This window comes from Neopelma chrysocephalum, unplaced genomic scaffold (assembly GCF_003984885.1).
Source record: "Neopelma chrysocephalum unplaced genomic scaffold, ASM398488v2 Primary Assembly neopelma1_85, whole genome shotgun sequence".
NCBI lineage: Eukaryota > Metazoa > Chordata > Aves > Passeriformes > Pipridae > Neopelma > Neopelma chrysocephalum.
The window spans coordinates 650,588-669,164 of NW_020897747.1; the positions used below are offsets into that span (position 1 = coordinate 650,588).

At 42.5% G+C, this 18,577-nt stretch overlaps 1 long non-coding RNA gene across 1 annotated transcript; it reads right to left on the reverse strand.

The window, feature by feature from the left end:
• Positions 1-8,905: 8,905 nt before the first annotated feature.
• Positions 8,906-13,357, reverse strand: LOC113971782. The gene is made up of 4 exons (XR_003535655.1): positions 13,323-13,357; positions 12,286-12,460; positions 10,381-10,579; positions 8,906-8,987 (listed from the first exon to the last, which is right to left on the reverse strand). It is a non-coding gene; the product is annotated as an uncharacterized LOC113971782 (long non-coding RNA).
• Positions 13,358-18,577: the final 5,220 nt, after the last annotated feature.

Sequence of the window (18,577 nt, forward strand, 5' to 3'; positions counted from 1 at the left end):
GGAGGAGCAGAGCACTGCAGTTCCTCCAGCCCCAGATGCTTCCAGCCATCAAAAACTACAAAATAGGCAATAAAATAGGTCCGATTAAGGCTCTGACTACTTGTGATTACACAGATTTATTGCTTCTGGTGTTAAACTGGTACAGAAGCCTTCTCTCCCAGTGGAAACCATCATGTCCTGAGGAACCACTGCTGGTTGTGGGCCGTGGTTTGGGTCTGGAGCACTTCCCTCTCCCCAGGAACTGTGGCTGACAGGTGGTTTGGGGTCACGGTTTGGGTCTGGAGCTCCTCCCAGCCACCCCATCTCCACGTTGGAAGTAGGATGAGAAAGAGTTCATCCCAGAGCTCTGCAGCTCCCACCAGGATGGCAGCTCCTCCACAGAGGACAAACACAGAGGAAAAATTCAAATTCTCGACTGGTGACCAGCTGAATCCATTTTCTGGGATTCCCAGCATTGAGTGCTGTCCCCATTTCAGAAGACCCACAGGAGTAGAACGAGATCATAACATTTAAGGCCAAAAACCCCTCGCATTACAAGTAATTGCAGAAAGAATGGTCAAAAAGTATTTTGTCAATGACAATTCTATATAAATTAGTATCTTCCTTTGACTTTTCATGATTACAATGAAAAGGGAAATTTGAAATTAAAAAAAAATCACATTTTTTGGTGGGATTTTTGTTGGTTTTTTTTCATTCTCATCAGGATGTTTGAACGTGTTTTCCAACACCTGGGCAGACCTCAGTGGCACTAAGGGGCTGAGCTCCCTCCAGTCATGGAGAGGGACAGATTGGGGTTGAACACCCACCTCAGAGGGCTCAGGCTGGAGGAACCTTTCCAGGCTACTGAATTAAGCAATGTTTTATAGCAGTATAATGGATCCTGTCCCACTGCAGGATCAAGGCCTGAATTTCTGACAGTTTTCAGTTATAGCATTTATTTTGGGAAATATTTTTATGTGCAATAAAAACCCAATTAATTTATGTGCCTCAAAAAAGCCCCATATAAACTCCATCAGAAGAGTATGAGACAAGCTCCACACCTACTTAGGAATTTAAAATGATAATAAGGAAATGTTGTTGATGAATAAGTGACAAATAAACGAACAAAATTCAGGTTTCTTGAGGTTCCAGTTCCCAGACAACACCAGCAATTCCCTGGTGAGACTAAGTTTTGCGGCTAGAGAGTGAAACCACAAAAGGACTCTGTCTTCTGGAAAATGAACCCTAATTTTATAAATGTGGGTAAATTAATGTTCCTTTGAGGGCCATAAATATGCCCCTTCCTGGCTGTTTGCTGTCTGACTTTTCAAATTCATTTTTAAGGCGTTTTGCTCATTTTGCTTCTTTTTTTTTTCATGTAGCAACTTACTGGAAATACATCAAGCAGCAAGCTCAGCTTTGCCCATGGGAAATACTCTTTTGTCCATCATTCCAAAGGGAACCAAGGACCTAGGAATGTCCTTTTTCCCTTGTCTGTGGGTGCCAGTTTCAATGGTCGTGGTTACTCTGGAGCCAAAAGCAGTAAACACAACCACACCAGTGGGGGGAAGCATTTGGACTCCAACACACCAAGGCAGCTGCCAAGCATCCCAAATCCAAACCCTGGAGCACCACTCCAGCACTGCCCATCACTCCAGGCAGCTGATGTTCATCGAAACCAGTATAATTAATTATAATTATTTAGCCTCACAATAAGCATTCCACTGCTCGTTGATTTAACCTGATTCAGTAACCAAAGTAAACAGCAGTTAATTGATTTGCTCAGGTTCACATCAGAGGGATATGACACCGAGTGGAATGAGAAGCACAACCTCCTGATTCCCACTTCAGTGCCTTATCCCCAGACTCCGGCTATTTCCAGGAGTTCATATTTTTCAAAAGCAAAGGAAAATAAACATCACCCATCTTTGTGTTATTTAGTCTGCAGGTTGAAACATGCTCTTTGTATTCATATTAATGAGCTGCTTCTCATGAGGCAACCCATTAAATTTAATAGGGGAGCAACATAAACCTCACATGAAATGAAATAGTTGCACTTATGTTTAAATTTCCTTGAACGCTGCACTTTGCATTCTGGAACAAACTTGTGCTTTTTATTTAATGATAAACAGGTTTAATGACTCTCTTTGGTTGTTTTTTTTTGCCACCTTCTTCTCTCCTGGTTGAATAACAGGTTAACATCCTTCACCGGGCATTAGGCTCAGAATGTCCTTCATGTGAAAAGGAATTTCTCATTATTTTAGTTTTTATTTCAAAATTCATTATTAATTGATGGAGTTGCTGGTATGACAAAAAAATCCACTCAAACCATTTGCCTCAGTGTTTTTTGGGGCTGGTTTGGAGTCTGAAAAGACTCCAGAGTTGCTTCAAAACACATTATGAAACCCAAATGCTTTGGTAGAAAGAGGATTTCCTCCCTACTTGGTTCTGTAAAAGCACCATTTTTGTCAACCATATTTCATTATTATTAAATTATTATTATGTTTTTTAAATCTCAAGCAAGATCACCTACAGCCAGATGGCCTTTCCAAGCAAAATCCAGCACTATGTGTTCTCCAAATGAAATCCTCAGGTCACCTAAAAGGCATAACTGGCAGGAAAACTTTTTCCAGACTCTTTATAACACAAATCAGAGCAATATTAAGTTTAGAAATCCTAGAGCAGATGAGCCATTTGAATTGATTCCTGACCTGCAGACTCCCTTATTTTGTAGCTCTGCCACTACAGTCCCTGAACATAAATCTGGCAGTAAATGTAGCTGCTGTCGTGTCATGGCCCCAAAACAAGGGGGCCCATGACAAAAACAAAAGTAAGGTGAAGTGTCCAGAGTTCTCAATGTCTGTGTCATAAAATCTGTTTCTTTTTCTGATCTCCCTCTGCTCTGGAGCCAGGCTGGGAGAGACTGGAGAAGAGAAGGCTCTGGGGAGACCTTAGAGCCCCTTCCAGTGCCTAAAGGGGCTCCAGGAGAGCTGGAGAGGGACTTGGGACAAGGGCCTGGAGGGACAGGACAAGGGGGCTTCCCACTGCCAGAGGGCAGGGTTAGATGGAATATTGAGAGGCGCTGGCACAAAACTTAGAGAGGATCTCTAAGTCCCTTCCAACCAAAACCATTCTGGGATTCTACAGTAAAAATATTTAATTCATAGAAGCAATGTAAACCAGAATTTAGAAAAATAAAGGCACCAACAAGCCCATTTAGACCCTAGACAATGGAGGAGCTGTTGGCTATCCAAGAGCCATCAATATCCTTGGAAGACCCTCACGGAGTGGGCTGGTGGAGATCCCTGGCAATAGTAAGGTGTTAAGTGTTGTTCCTGGCTGTGGATCATGGCTCTGAAGTAGCCAAGAGGGTAAAAATCAGGCAAGAAGAGGGAGAAAGATGTGGGGTAAGAAGGAGCCAACAGCTGGGCATGCACAGCCCCACTGTGCTCCTCGCCCTGCACTGCCTTCACGGCCAACTATTCAGTAACAAGGAGCCACCACGATGCCTAAATCCCACAAGAAATACTGGAAAGAACTAAGAGAAGAGGATAGCAGCTTGTTCCTTCAAAACCAGAAGAGGAATCACAGTTTCAAAGAGTTGCAGCATATTTTTTACAAACATTTGAGTGCTCCTGACATCAAATATCCTCGCGTTCGGAACAGGTGGCTCAACAACCCTCTTCCTCTGTAATTTCGTTATGAAAGCTGCCTTATTTATCTTTCAGACTCATCTGAAAATTACAAGAAAAAGGAAAACAAAACAAGTAGGAAAAGTGTTTATTGGAAGAGTTACAGTCTGGAGGGATATTCTCCGAGGGAAATGGATGTTTAATTAAACACACAAGGCAGCGGTTGCCCAATGGAGAGGCGGCTCTGAAGTCCTGACGGCTGTTTCCTGGCATAGATTCCTCTGGATATTCGTCAGGGAGTTGTTTATTTTGGATAACTCACACTTCCATAGGCACGCCAGTGAGCTGACAGCACACGGAGAGGTGAGGTAATAGTTAAAGCACTGCAACAAGCACCTCCACAATCCAACTTCCATTTGGGTTGTATCTTTCAGTTTCTCATTGAAGACAGGAATAAATTAAATCAAATTGCATAGGGATGCTTTCTCTGCATTCCCCAATACCACTGTGGATGCTGATCATTTGGAAAACTTCAGGTTTTATTTTTTTCCCAGGGTTGTCAGAGGATATGCCACCAGAAACAACGAGAAAAACACTGAATCTCTGTGTAAACTGCAGAATGGAATTAGCAAATCTGTTAATGACAAGTTATTTGGGTCCAGACCTGTTCCCTTTGGAATGGGTGCTCTTTATTCAACCTTTCAATGTCAGTTATCATTTTTAAAACAGCTTGACCTGGAAGCAGACAGTTAAAATTGTGGTGACTGTTAATGACAGTTTTATTGGACACTATGCTTATAGTTCACATTTTGAGGTCTGTATGTAATTGATCTTTCTACCCTACATGAGAAACACTGCAATAAGTTGGTTGCAGCACCACATTATAGATATAGAGAAATAATAATGATGTCACCTTGAGATTCAAAGATCGTGGAATAGTAATAGTCTCCCAGCTCATTCTCCCAACTGTGATGACCTCTCCAGTACTAAATCTTAACAGTCTCAGCATTATTTTTGAATTATTCATGCTAGCCTTTTCCCTCACTACAAAATCAAGGAAAATGAATGCATCATGCTCTGTCAGCTCCACAGGTATTTTGGTAAAAGTATAAAATGTTATTTAGTTTCAAGAAATCCATGCAGCAATACAGGTCACTTGCTAGGCTGAACAAAAACAAAAATTCATATGCAGAAGAGACAGGACACATTCATTGTAAGGCTGAATGAGGCATTTGGAATCCCTGGAAGTTCCAAAACCTGCATTTCGATTAATTACATCATCATCTATAGAAATAAAACGAGAATTAAAGAAGCATCAACAAACACAAACCATATTTTTCTAACTTGGACAGTGTGACATCATTTCAAGGACTGAGCATGACGTCAAGACACGAGGAATTACAGGTTAGGAACAACAAGACACTTTTTAATGTGATATTTAGAAGTGAAATTAGTGGTGATGCTCAGCCCTAGGAGGAAAGAAAGCAGACATTCCTCAACCCACCCTACACTGATATCTGGTGGTTCTGCAATGCACTGAAGGCAACAAACAGCCCGTTCCTGAAGGCAGCAGGTTGATAACTCTTCTAGACCATCAAGCCTGGATAATAAGAGAGCGCTACAGTTTTATTCCAGTGATGGATCTCATAAAAAGTGCACCTGGGAATAAAATAAAATGCATGTAAATGTAAACTCGAGCAGGTACCCTGATTCATCTGTAGCTGGTGACCTTTAAGTTCATTATGAAAAACAAATGTCAAGCTTTCAAAAGACAGGAGTATCCCTGGCTTTGCTGGGGATTTTGTGTGCTATCGCACAGACTGTATTAATTTAGTCTGGCATCAATAACCTTGAAATCAGGATTTTGCACTAAAAATCTAGTTTTATGTTTATTCAGAAAGCAAAGATAAAAGGCGACTTTATTTTAAGGGACCCTCCAGTGGCTACAGGGCAAACGTAATGTAACACTCCTGATTTCCACTACCTTGCTATTCAATGCCAGCTCCCATGGCAACAGATTTTATAGGAATACAAAGAGTGTGATGAAGATCTCCCGTTATTTTGAAACTAGTTTAATTACGGAAAAGTCTCCTGTCTGCAGAGTTCTTAGGCATCCCTGAAATGGTAAAAGCTCCTGGAACACCTTGGTCAAAACCAGCCACAGGTCCCCAGGAGGAGGAGAAGGACTTCATTTATCTACTTTGGAAAACAGCAGAGACGTTGGGTGTTTATACTGACACAAAAAGATTCAATGGATTAACAGGGGAATATCATGTAATTGCTAAAGAAACAACATATGATCAATTAATTACTTCTGTAACTCTAACAAGAAATGCTTTTATGCTTCCATTCTCTTCTCAATTAGTTCATAAGCTGAAGACAGTCAGTCTGAAGAGACTAAAGTACTTAAATGCATTTTTTTTCTCCATTTTTGCTCTTTTTTTTTTTTGAGTAGTTACACTAAGACTTACTTACCTACTGTCTCTATATCCCCTTTGCTCCAGCTTATAAAAGGACACTTTTACTCTGATTTAATCTCGTGCCATATTTTAAAGAAACAAAAACTCATTCACATGTCAGAGAGAAACAACAAAAGTATTTACAAAAATCACAAGTTTTAATCTAACTGACCTTATCTAGGACTGTCTCTACTGCAGTTGTGGTGCTGTTGACATGCACAGAAAAGTGTCTCAGCAGGGGAAAAAAATAAACATTGCAGACCAACAGGTAGTCACAGCTAAATCTAGGAACAGCAAGAAGTTGAAGAAAATTAGGATGCACAACTTCTCTCCATGCAGCAACTTTGTCACCACAAACTACTTAGATTGCAAATGCAAATCACTCATTTTTTCTCTTTGCCTGTCCTATGGAGCCAGGCTGGGAGAGCTGAGGGCGTTCAACCTCTGGAAGAGAAGCTCCAGGGAGACCTTAGGAGCCCCATCCACTGCCTAAAGGGGCTCCAACAGAGCTGGAGAAGGACTTGGGACAAGGGCCTAGAGGGACAGGACAAAGGGGAATGGCTTCCCACTGCCAGAGGGCAGGGTTAGATGGGATATTGGGAACGAATTCTTGGTTGTGAGGGTGGTGAGGCCCTGGCACAGTTTGCCCAGAGAAGCTGTGGCTGCCCCATCCCTGGAAGTGTCCAAGGCCAGGTTGGACAGGGCTTGGAGCAACCTGGGCTAGTGGAAGGTGTCCCTGCCAAGGGCAGGGAGTGGAATGAGAGGATCTATAAGGTCCCTTCCAAGTCAAACCATTCTATGATTCTAATAAAATGAAAGGGAGCTTTGCACTGAATTCAGTGAGAATTCCCTATCCCCCTAGTTTGCCTGTTATTATTTATTTTCTACCGAATGTATGGATTTTTGGTCACTTTCTAACTATATTTCTGCCTTTCACTCTGCACAAAACAGCTCCATATTTAAGCATTATGCCAAAACTTTCTGTATTTCAAACACTTAGTCCCGATGTGGTGCTTGGCTGAGGATGGACAGAGGTCTCCTCACCCAGGCCATAAGCCCTGACTCCCTGTTGTCACCGTCACAGCTCTTTGAAGCACAGCCAGGGTCTATCTATTGACATTGTGCAGGGTCTCCCAGTCACAATGGTTGAGTCATTCCAACAGTGCATTGGGTTTTCCTTTCCTGATGGCTCCTGGACATGAAAGAGAACCTTATCTGTCTGCGGGAGCAAACACCGAGCCTGGATCCAAAGAGCTGCCCAAAGATCCCCTCCATCTCCATCGCCCCAGCCAGAGCCAGAGCCATCCCCGGAGCTGGGCTGGATGATCTCATGGCACTTTTCATCTCTGCCTCCTGTTCCTACAACAGCCACAGTGGGTGGCATCAGTGATCGGGGGGATTTCAAAGTTCAGTCGCTGAACGGTGACAAAAGACACTGAACTTGGAAAAATGCACCTTGATCTATCCGGGGGAAATAATCTTAAACAAAGGTGCTCGACGGTGGAAGGAAATCTGGGCAGGGGCAAAAGCAAAAGGAACACAGGAGTGATAACAGCAGATTAAATGTGAATAACTGAAGGCTTTCAGAGCTACTTGAGGACTTCTGATGACACATCTCAGAGGAAAGGACAAGGCAGGATGTGTCACACTGCAAACCCTGACACACTCATTGCTGTTCAGCTAATTCCTATCATCAGATCCTCATTCTTAGAAGGAACGTGTGTCTCAAAAGTCAGAAAAAATCAGCTCCTCATTTTTGGCCATTAATCTAAACAGCAGCATTGCAGCAAGTTTAATCAGCTCTTCTAAAATTCCTTTCCCTTTAATTCCGTAAGTACACATATTTTTTGCTCTTGATATAAACCCCACCAAATATTTGTGGGTAATTCCTGTACTTTTGCCCAGAGGAATACACCACCATAGACCCTAATTCAAATTTTAGCTTCTACTTTCAATTTTGACACCAAACTTTCACTGAGTTGTTACAAAAAAGGCAGAGAAGCATCTTTGGTTATATATCCCTTTAATTTTCCTTAACAATTTTATCTTTCAAGATGTGATTGTTTTTATTGTTCTTTATTTCAAGATATATGTATATATGCTTAAAAAAATTAAAATCACCTCATTCCTACTAAAAAGGGTCACAGGGAAATTAATTCAGTAAGGTCTATCAAGTCCTCTTCTTTGGGAAAATAAAAGAAGGGGAAAAAAGGTGGATTCTTGGTCATTACACATCATCCAGACCCTCCCAAACATTAATATTTTGTATTATCCTGCAAATTCTGACTGCATTTCGCTTCCAAACTGTATTTGTGCTCACTGCTTTTCAAATTTCCTTGCTAAATATGTCTTCAAAACAAAATGTTTTCAGAATATTCCATTAAAAATACTGAATATTTTCGAAGTGGAATTTTTGGTTTTCTGTGCCTGCACTTTTAAAGAGAGCAGAGCCTGGGATTGTTTTTTTTTTGTGATGCAAAATATAGAGATATATTATGTTATATGAGGCACAGTGATGATTTTATTCCAACATAAATGTCATTCTCACATAGTAATTTCATTTGGACTAGTAGAAGTGACTTTTTTTAGGTGTTTGCACCTAATATTAATGTTAAAGTTTAGACTATTTCATGGAAGGATAACGACAGAGCAAATTAACTGGCAAAGCAGGATTTACTAGTTTCCATTGGAAATACCAGGTCCCTCCTACTCTAGGCAACATTTTAGAATAAAATCATTATTTTTATTTAAAAACATTTTGAAATACACACGTGGAAGTGAAGAAACATGCCCGTTTCCCCTTCACTATTTACCTCCAAGTCTTGCCAGATAAATGCCACTCAGATAAATGCCACTCAGTATCTGAGGTCAGCCTGGCTTTGAATAGCACTCCGCATTCCTGAACTCCTTCCCAAATCTTGGGAAGGCAAAGAGAGGAAAACAAATAGCAGATGTGGGAATTGGGAAAAGGAAACGGTCATTTTTCCAGCGTGTGGGTCACGGAGAATAGATTAGTAAGTCCGGGGCTGGTTCAAACACGCTGGCACAGTGAGAGGAGCTGGCCTTTGCCCAGGACAAACAGTGCCAGCTCCGTGAGAGCCGGGAGTGCCGCACACGCGGCCGGGAGCTGCTCCAGCCCCGCGTGGCTGGAGCCACATGCCATGGCAGTGCCCTTGGCTCGGCTCCAAGGGACTGCACCCTCCAGATTGCGCCTGGGGGCTGCTCCAGCAGCCGGGCTGGAGAAACAGCTCCATCAGGGATGGGGGGATCTGCACAAAGCCAACCCCGCGCTCCCAGTTTTAGGCACATCTTGTGCACCCTGTGGAGCAAAGGGGTCCTGACTTGACCTTACACATGAGGATTGATGTTGGGATTGCAGCCTGAACCCTCCTCTTGGTAACTACAGGCACCGCTGGGGCCGGACTGATGGCAGGAAACAAGGTTTGGAAAAACCAGGACACATTGGAAAGCCTCAGGAGAATCTCAGAGGGTGGGGAGGCCCTGGCACACACTGTCCAGAGAAGTTATGGTTGCCCCATCCCTGGAAGAGTCCAAGGCTAGGTTGGACGGGGCTTGGAGCAACCTGGGATAGTGGAAGGTGTCCCTGCCCATGGCAGGGGGTGGAACTGGACGAGCTTTAAGGTCCCTTCCAACACAAACCATTCTGTGATCTATGAATTCTGAGTAATGAATTCAGGAATGGCCTGGAGTTTGTCAGTGGAGGGTTAGGTTGGATGTCAGAAAAAGGTTCTTCCCCAAAGGTAGTTGGGCACTGAACAGGCTCCCCAGGGCAGTGGTCACAGACCCAAGGCTGACAGAGCTCAAGGAGTGTTTGGATCATGCTCTCAGGCACATGGTGTGACTCCTGGGGCTGGGCCTGTGCAGGGCTAAGGGTTAACTCGATGATCCTTGAGGGTCCCTTCCAACTCAAAATATTTGTGATTCTGTAAATCTCTGATTTCATTTTTATGTGTTATTGGCACAGTACCATGCGATGCCACTCCAGTTCATGCTAAATCCAGGGGGCAATAATTCACTTCAGTAACTCTTATCCGAACAGGAATAGTAACAACACCCCACCACCTTCCTAGGCTCATGCAGTATTTGAGTCACATTCCTACCTAGGGCAGACATGGCCAGACTAACACCGTGAAAGGGAAAATACAGCTCTGGAGACAGGAAAAGTGGACGCAGAGACCACCCAGCCACCGCAGGACGAATGAGATGTCATCCATGGGATCCCACAGCTCAGGATGTTATTTTTGTGCAGTCCACAATCAATTATGTCTGTACCAAATGACTACACTCACTTTTTTTGGGTCTCCGGGAAATCTTTGTTCAAATTGAAGATGGTTTTCTAAGAGGCTCTGCTCTTTACCCAATTTTCCAGCTGAGTTGACTGAGGCCCAGGTGGGTCAAAAGGCTTACCCAAGGTCAGGGAGAGAATCAATGAGTTGGGTCAGATTAGATCTCAGCCTGTTCCTCACTTTTCATCCTCTGCTGTTCCTGCTGGATCACCGTTAGAACCAGGTTAACAAAAATGTCACGGATGTGCTTTAAAAATATATATTTTTAAACTTGTTATCCCAATAAGAATTAAGTTCTTTAGACAGCACGCTATATAAGATTAGGTTTCAAGAGGTGAGGCCTTTGCTGTAAGGAATTCAATATCCAGCACAATGTAAAATCACCAGCAGGAGAGACTTTTACTACTGTATAAAAATAATAAAAATTCAGAAAAGTCAAATTCACAGATCAAATACTGAAGTGCTCACTCGGGTCAAGTTCTGCCTGGCTTTAATTGTATTTTGCCTTGGGAAAAGGCTTCAGATCTGGCCATAAATTAGTATGCTGATCCCATGGCATGAATGGTGTTTTATTTACTTATTCCCTGGAATATGCTGTAGAATTCAAGTAGCAGTTCAGCTAAAAAGAATCACTCATCCGAATCTGAGGGAACTGTGATATTTATGAGAATAATGTTGGGCTTCCAACCACCCACTATGTAATTTGGCATGAATTGACCAAAATAGCCCATTTCCCCCCAAGGGATGTGTGTGTTTCCTGAACTTAGGCACCGAGAGGCACCAAAAGCACTGGATTTTCAAGAAAAACATCTTCCCTGGGAGGGCAGAGGAGCTGAAGAATGTGCTCCCTGGGGAGGCTGGGCTGTCCCCAACCTCGGGGGTTTCCAGACCTGGCTGGGGAAAGCCCCGAGCAGCTGTGCCTGATCCTGGAGCTGGGGCAGAGGGATGGCTTGAAGACCTCCTCCAATCCACCCAGGACTATTTTACAATCCTACAGCATCACTGTATATGGTCCTTTTCAGGATAAATTTATTAAGACCACTTCAGGGGCATTTTTTTCCCCCAGCTCTCCCTCCATGCTCCAAGATCCTCCCTTCCCAGATCCCTTGACTCATGGAGATGTGACACAGAGAAAGAGGAATATAACTTTACTTCCCAGCTATTACTCCATAAATAAATCAGAGAACAAGCCCACCAAACTGTGTTCCTTTTCCCTTCATTCACTTCCATGCTACCAAACCACAGACGCCTTGTCCTGGGCTTTTTGTTTTACAGACAATGGGAAAAGATTGCTTTGGAAAGTCCTGTTAGGAATTTTATTTTCCCGAATTTCGGATCCTGACAGGCTCCACTGCAGACACACTCGGAACTTTTGGCAAAGTTCAGCGCTGAGGAAACGGTGTCTCATCAGTTTTCATCTGCAGATCAAAGCAATTCATTGGCAACATGAAAAGACTGTATTTAAAAAGTGACAGGATACTCTTAAAAAAATTAAAAAGAATGAGCTTAGAAATTCTGGGAAGAATGCATTTGGAGTTTCAAGCAAAATAAAACAACATCTAAAAAGCAAGATTAAAAATATCCTCGGACGCAAGAGAAATATTTGTATTTGCCCAGCGCTGAAACAATAAACGAATCAAAACGATCTCTGCTTCATGTTCCAGAGCAGAATAAAACTATTCAACCATTATATTGGGTTCAACTTGGCTGGTTTTCCTGTTGTGCTTCTGTAAAGCCAGGAAGAGCTAAACCAGGCAGGGGATGGCAGCGATTTGGAGGGAGCATCCTGAGAGCGGAGAATCTGGAAAGTTTTAGACAAGATGTGCAAATTCGGGAGATGGAGCACTTGTTCTCCAGCTCCTCCTGACTCCTGGTACCTTCCAGCACTATCAGAAATAGAAATGTAACCTCTCTTTTCACTGGTACACTCCTCTCCTACTCCTCAGGCTGGCTCTGGAGTTGCCTTTGCCTCCACCTCATTTTTGTCAGAACTGGGAGCACACGGAGGTTTCAGCAGCTGTCTGACCTTTTCAGGGTGCACATCTCTACCTTCACCACCCAGGGACTTGCTTATGCTTAAAATCTGCTGCAGGTTAACTTGAATTATTTCATGTGAAGGTGTTTAATGTCACAAACAATTTTTTTTTCTCCTCTTGCAGGTCAGTTGGTATTTTAATGTTTATTATTAAACAGACTTTGGAAGCTGAACATGGAATAGATTTGCCTACAAATGGACACATGGGAGCATCCCACCCCAGCCGTGCACCTGCCATATGGATTTGCTGGATTGTGGCCTCAGGAGCATTTTGGAGGGATGTTGTCTCCCAGGAGGTGTGGGAACAGAGCCAGGTCAAGCTCACCCCAGCCAGGGAACTTCCCAGTACTGCTCCACCATGGATCCAATTAACCAGTGAGCTCCTCTGCTCTGAGCCTGGACGTCAGCATCTTCTGAGAACAGGCACAGAATTACACCCATTTTTATATTTATATTTATAAAATACTTTATATATTTATCTATTCTATACTTAGACTGCTGTTTGAATGGGGAGCTGAACCCAGACCCACACCAAGATTGCTATGAGGAACAGGAACCCTGTGTATTTCCCACTACTGTTAAGAGACAAATAACATAGTATATTTTAAAAAAAAGAAGAGAAGATAAACATTTTCAGGGCAGATTTCTATTCCACTCACAGTGTACACTGTATTTATGCAAAAATGTTAATGAAAGACACAAGAAGTGAAGCGAGTGCCCCAATTTGTCACTGAAGTTGCACAGAAATGCAATTGGACAGGGTTCCAGCTTTTCTTCGGGAGTGCTGCTTGGCAAAGAGCTGCACTTCTTCCTGCCTTCCTCTTTGCCTTTCTAACTCCTCAGAGAAACATCCTTTAAATATTATTTCTTTAGAAAATACGTAGAGAGCTCCCAGTTTGGCTTATCTGACCTGTCCAGTTGTCTTGGCAATTGGGTCACCAGTTGTTTTGGCAGTGGAGATCCAACAATGGGATTCTCCAATCATAGAATCATAGAGTCATAAACGTAGAATCATGGAATGGTTTGGGTTGGAAGGGACCTTAAAGATCACCTAGTTCCAACTCCCCTGCCATGGGCAGGGATCCTTAGACCAGGTTACTCAGATCCACATGCAGCCTGGTCTTGAATATCTCCAGAGACTGTGAGTCCACAACCTCTCTGAGCAACCTGTGACAGGGCCTCACAACTCTTAAAGAATTTCTTCCTAATATCTAAAATAAATCTACCCTCCTTCAGCTTAAGGCGCTTCCCGGGACCTTTCCCAAGTGCCTCTCCAGCTCTCTTGGAGCCCCTTTAGGCATTGGAAGGAGCTCTAAGGTCTCCCCAGAGCCTTCTCCAGATGAACACCCCCAGCTCTCCCAGCCTATCTCCAAAGCAGAGGTGCTCCAGCCCTCTGATCACTTTTGTGGCCTTCTCTGGACTCACTCCAACAGCTCTTTTTTGCGCTGGGACCCCAGAGCCAGAGGCAGAACTGGAGGTGGGGTCTTACCAGAGCAGAGGGGGAGAAACTCCTCCTTCGACCTGCTGGTCACGCTGTGGGGATCCAGCTCAGGATACAGTCTTCTGAGGGGCTCTTTCCTCAGCTGCCCAAGAGCACAACCATTTGCCACGAGGTCCTTACAAAAGCACAAGGACAGTGTGAAAATGTGTGGGAGAACAAGTAGAACCTATGTATGTTCAGCCCTGTTGTGCTGTGCACTGCTGCCCATCCATCCCGGTTACACCGGTTCTACCACACGCAGGTTATCCACGGGAAACTGATTCCTTTCATTTAGACCCTCTCCAAAACAAAACACATTTCTACCTGTGGAGAGTAATTCAATATGAACAGTTCTGACTGTTCTTCAGTGACTGTGTGATGAGGTTTGCCAGCACTCGGAAGATTACGCGAGGCTGGAGTTATACCCGCAGTTTATAAAACCACACAGAATTCATACATTTTACACAGACAGGCTCCCTAAAGTGTCACATCGTGTTTTAGCACCTGAACTCACTGTGATTCAGTAAAAGAATCCTGCTTCTCTGCAACGGATCTTGGGCTCTGCAACCTCCTCCACACACATATATCATCCCTGACTTCCGAAGGAGCACGGTCGGCTTGAGGGACAGAGGTGCACCTCCTGTAATGGTATATACTACATTCTGCAGCAACCTTTCTTCTCATATTTCAGAGTTGAAAAAGGCCTGTCAAAAAGGGGCTATTATGAAAGGGAATTTGAAGACATTCATAAGCATCTAGACAGAAAATTGCATTTTCAATATGAGAACCTCAATAGTTAAGGCTACATTTGGGAGATCACTATGGCCCTCTTATTTTCTGCTTACGCTGTCAAAGTTTGAATTCATGTTGGGTTTTTGAGCAATTCAAACAAAGGATACTTTCATAAACATCCATTTCATAAACTACAGCATATCTAATTCTTTGGGTTCTGAAGGCTGAGCTGAATGTAGTGTTTGTGGTCTACTGAGAATATGTCTGGAAAACATAAAACAATCTACTAGGTAAGTTACAAAGCTGTTGACATAGGGAATGAAAATGGAAATTCTGTAGTAGTCTCCTCCATCCACAGCTTTCCGCTGTACTTTGCCTGATGTGAGCTGATTGGTGCCGTATATCTTGATGTGAGGATCCCATTTCAGAAATGTTCTGACATTATCTATTTGGCAGCTTGAAAAATAGTATCAAACTCCCAATGCATTTGAGCACACGTTTCAACCCAGCAACTGTAATATCCATTTCCTCCGGTGCAAGAGGCATGTTAGGACCAACTTCACGTGGATTCATTTCTAAGGATACAATATGTGACTCCGCAATGCCCCTGCACATGCACACAGGGCTTGGTTAGAAAGCCCAAGAGGAATTAACTTGATTTTATTTCGTCCTTCCCAGTAAATACTCAGTTTTATCCGGGAGCAAGTTTTTCCCTACAAAGGGATTGATGACATCAGTTCTGGGAATGCAACAGCACAGTAACTGTTGGCACCTCACCTGCCCATGGCATAGGTGGGAATGCATGGAGAAATCTTCATTAGAAAAAAAAGAACTATTAAGAATATTTTCACAAGGGCCTGGAGAGACAGGACAAGGGGAATGGCTTCAAACTGTAAAAGGGCAGGGTTAGATGGGATATTGGGAAGGAATTCTTGGCTGTGAGGGTGGAGAGGCCCTGGCACAGGTTGCCCAGAGAAGCTGTGGCTGCCCCATCCCTGGAAATGTTCAAGGTCAGGTTGGACGGGGCTTGGAGCAACCTGGGCTAGTGGAAGGTGTCCCTGCCCATGGCAGGGGAGTTGAATTAGATTATCTTTAATGTCCCTTCCAAACCAAACCCTTCAATGACTCTATGATTTCCCAAGTAATTTACACTGATTACAATGTTGGGCTCATCTCTAACCAGGCTACAATAGCCCAGTCCCTTGAAGGATGTGTTCTATTGCAAATATGCTTAATATGTCAATAGGAAAAAAACATATGCTGCAAATTTTGCTGTAATAATTATTGGAAACGCTTGAGCCTTGCTGGAATTTGGCAATAGCTCCACTAAATATAGGACTCCAGGTACACTTAATTTAAGAGGAGATTTATCATTGGTCTTATTGACCCAAAATTCCTCTTATTTAACATTTATAAGCGTTTTTACTGCACAAATTTTTTCTGTAGCACAGCTGATAAAATTTATACCACTTAGTTTCACCAATATTGTTAAAACATTTTCCAACAACTTCTGGAACAGAGCAGCCAGGAGATAACTAAACCACCTGAAGTCGGGCATATGAAACACCATAACATTTTATGGTTTTGCCCTGAAGAAAATGAAGCCAATCTCTGCTAATATCCCTTTCATTTACACACTTTGCTACGAGATTTCCCTAAAGGCATTAGTGGCTGGCAAACAACTCCCAGCACCTTGATTGCAGGAAATCATATTTCTCCCAATCCCAAGCTTCTTCATAAGTATTGAAAATGCTTTGACTACTAAAATACATTTTCTGAACCTACCAGTAATTCTACACTTCGAACCACCCAATTTCCTTCCTCTCCCAGCACAGGAACCACTTGTATTCCTGCTCAATATATCCCAACTCTGAGCTTACTCTTCGTTTTTTTTTAATAGAGATGAGTCCAGATTTAGAAGTAGAATCAAACAAGCTTGGAGAATGTTTTGGGGGAAGAGTGAAAAAGTTTTGGGGAGTGAAAAAGTTTTGTTAATGAAGGTGACAAACTATTTCAAAGATGATGACCATTTAAAATGTACAGATTTTTATCTGAATGCCCTTGAATTTAAAGAACTGTGGACATTTAAAGTCTTCCAATTCCTCAGACCCAGAATGAAGGATGAAAATCACAGAAAATCACACATCTTCAGAATAACCCTTAGACCTCTTTTCTTACACACAGGTCACATCCCACATCACCAAATTTAACTTTCCCTCTTACACCCATCATGTTCCACTTCCCAATGACTCAGGTGCTTCCCAGCATTTCACATCAAATAAAACACAGGGACAAACTCCCAAAATGTGCTGCAAACAAAAGTTTGGTATAAGAGATTACTTGTTATTATTAAAAATCTATTAAGAAACCAGATTCAGAGTGTTTTCACATACACACACTCTCCTTCAGGGCCAATTAAAGCACAAAACATGCCCAGATCAAACAGCCAGCTCTGTATGGACATGAATATTTCCAGATTGAAATTTGCAGGACACATCCCTGCTGTGGAGAAAACACCAGAGTCTTGGCAAACAAAATCACAGTTTCTGGTTTCATTCAGTCTTTTTTTTTTTTCCTGGTGCTTCTAAATGTGAAAGGCAAGACTTATTTTACTCGTTGCTCTGAAATCACACCAGGTTACATTCCTGCGGTTCTTCGCAGCTGAGGAGAGGTCAGAGGAGCAGAGGAAGTGAGCGAGGCCAGATTCTGACTCAGTAAAGCACAGACACACAAATATATTATGCCTGTGCTCCAATCTGACAATTTTCTCTGGGGGGAAATTAAAGATCTACAAGTGAGGTCCAAATCAGAGTGATTTTCAATCCCACATCGTCCCTGAGACTCCATCTGTTCCTCTCCCGGCTCCAGCGAGGGGGCAGTTACAGCTCCAGTGCCCAAGTCTCTCCTCCACAGCAGATGTTGCAGAAAGTAGATGCTTCCAGAGGTTAGTCCTTAACAAGAAATTTAATCCAGCCTGAAATATTTGTGAATTCACATCTCAAGGCATTTAATAAAACCCTCCATTTTTAGTTTTCCACCCCATCACAGCCTTTGACCTTGAAGTTCATGGATTGGTTTAAGCCTTGGTTTACTTGGAAGCAAATTCATGTGCTGTCACTGGAAGAAAACTACAGATGTTCCAGTCCTGGGCAAATACCACTCTGTACCTGAAAATGCCACATTAAATGAGCAAGTGATAACAAACAAAGAACTGAAGGAAATGTAATGTCTTATAAGTAACAGACTTAAATAAAATAAAGACTGAGAGAAAAGGCCTGGAATGAAAAACAAAGACATGGGACATGAGTTGAAAAACATTTTAGAAATTCTGTACCTTCTGACAGGATCAGTGTTATGAAAATTCCCCTAAAAGTTTTAGTATTAGTGAATTAAACTGAATGTGTCATAACTGAATGCTGGAAACTCCTGGGGAGAAAATTACCATTTAGGGGCCTCAGAGCTAATTTAATAAACAAGTCTGATGGGGTAGATAAAGGATAGTAGTAGGAAGAGACCTAAATACATGTAAAAGGATGTATATATCTATAAAAATATATATGTTCTGTTGACACTGATGTCATTGACCAGTGACACATCTAATAAGGGATGTTGCTGCTGTTAAAGGACATATTAGGTAGAAATTCAGAAGTTCAATGGCTGAAAAGATGCTTAAAGTAATAAAGATCCAAATCTGGCCAGTAGAAGGGTTAGAAATTTGAATAAGATGTTCATAATTCTGAGGGAAGAGTGAAAATTGATCAAAAGTATTTTTTAACCTCATTTATAAACAGAAATATATGACACTCAATCAAGTTTCAATGTAGTAAGGTTTGAAACTGTGCAGAGAAACATTCCTTTATAGTGCAAACACACAACTTGTGGATCTACCACCAAAGCCCAAGATGGTAGGATTTAAGAAAGTCTGGATATTTTACATTCCCATTCAAGGCTGT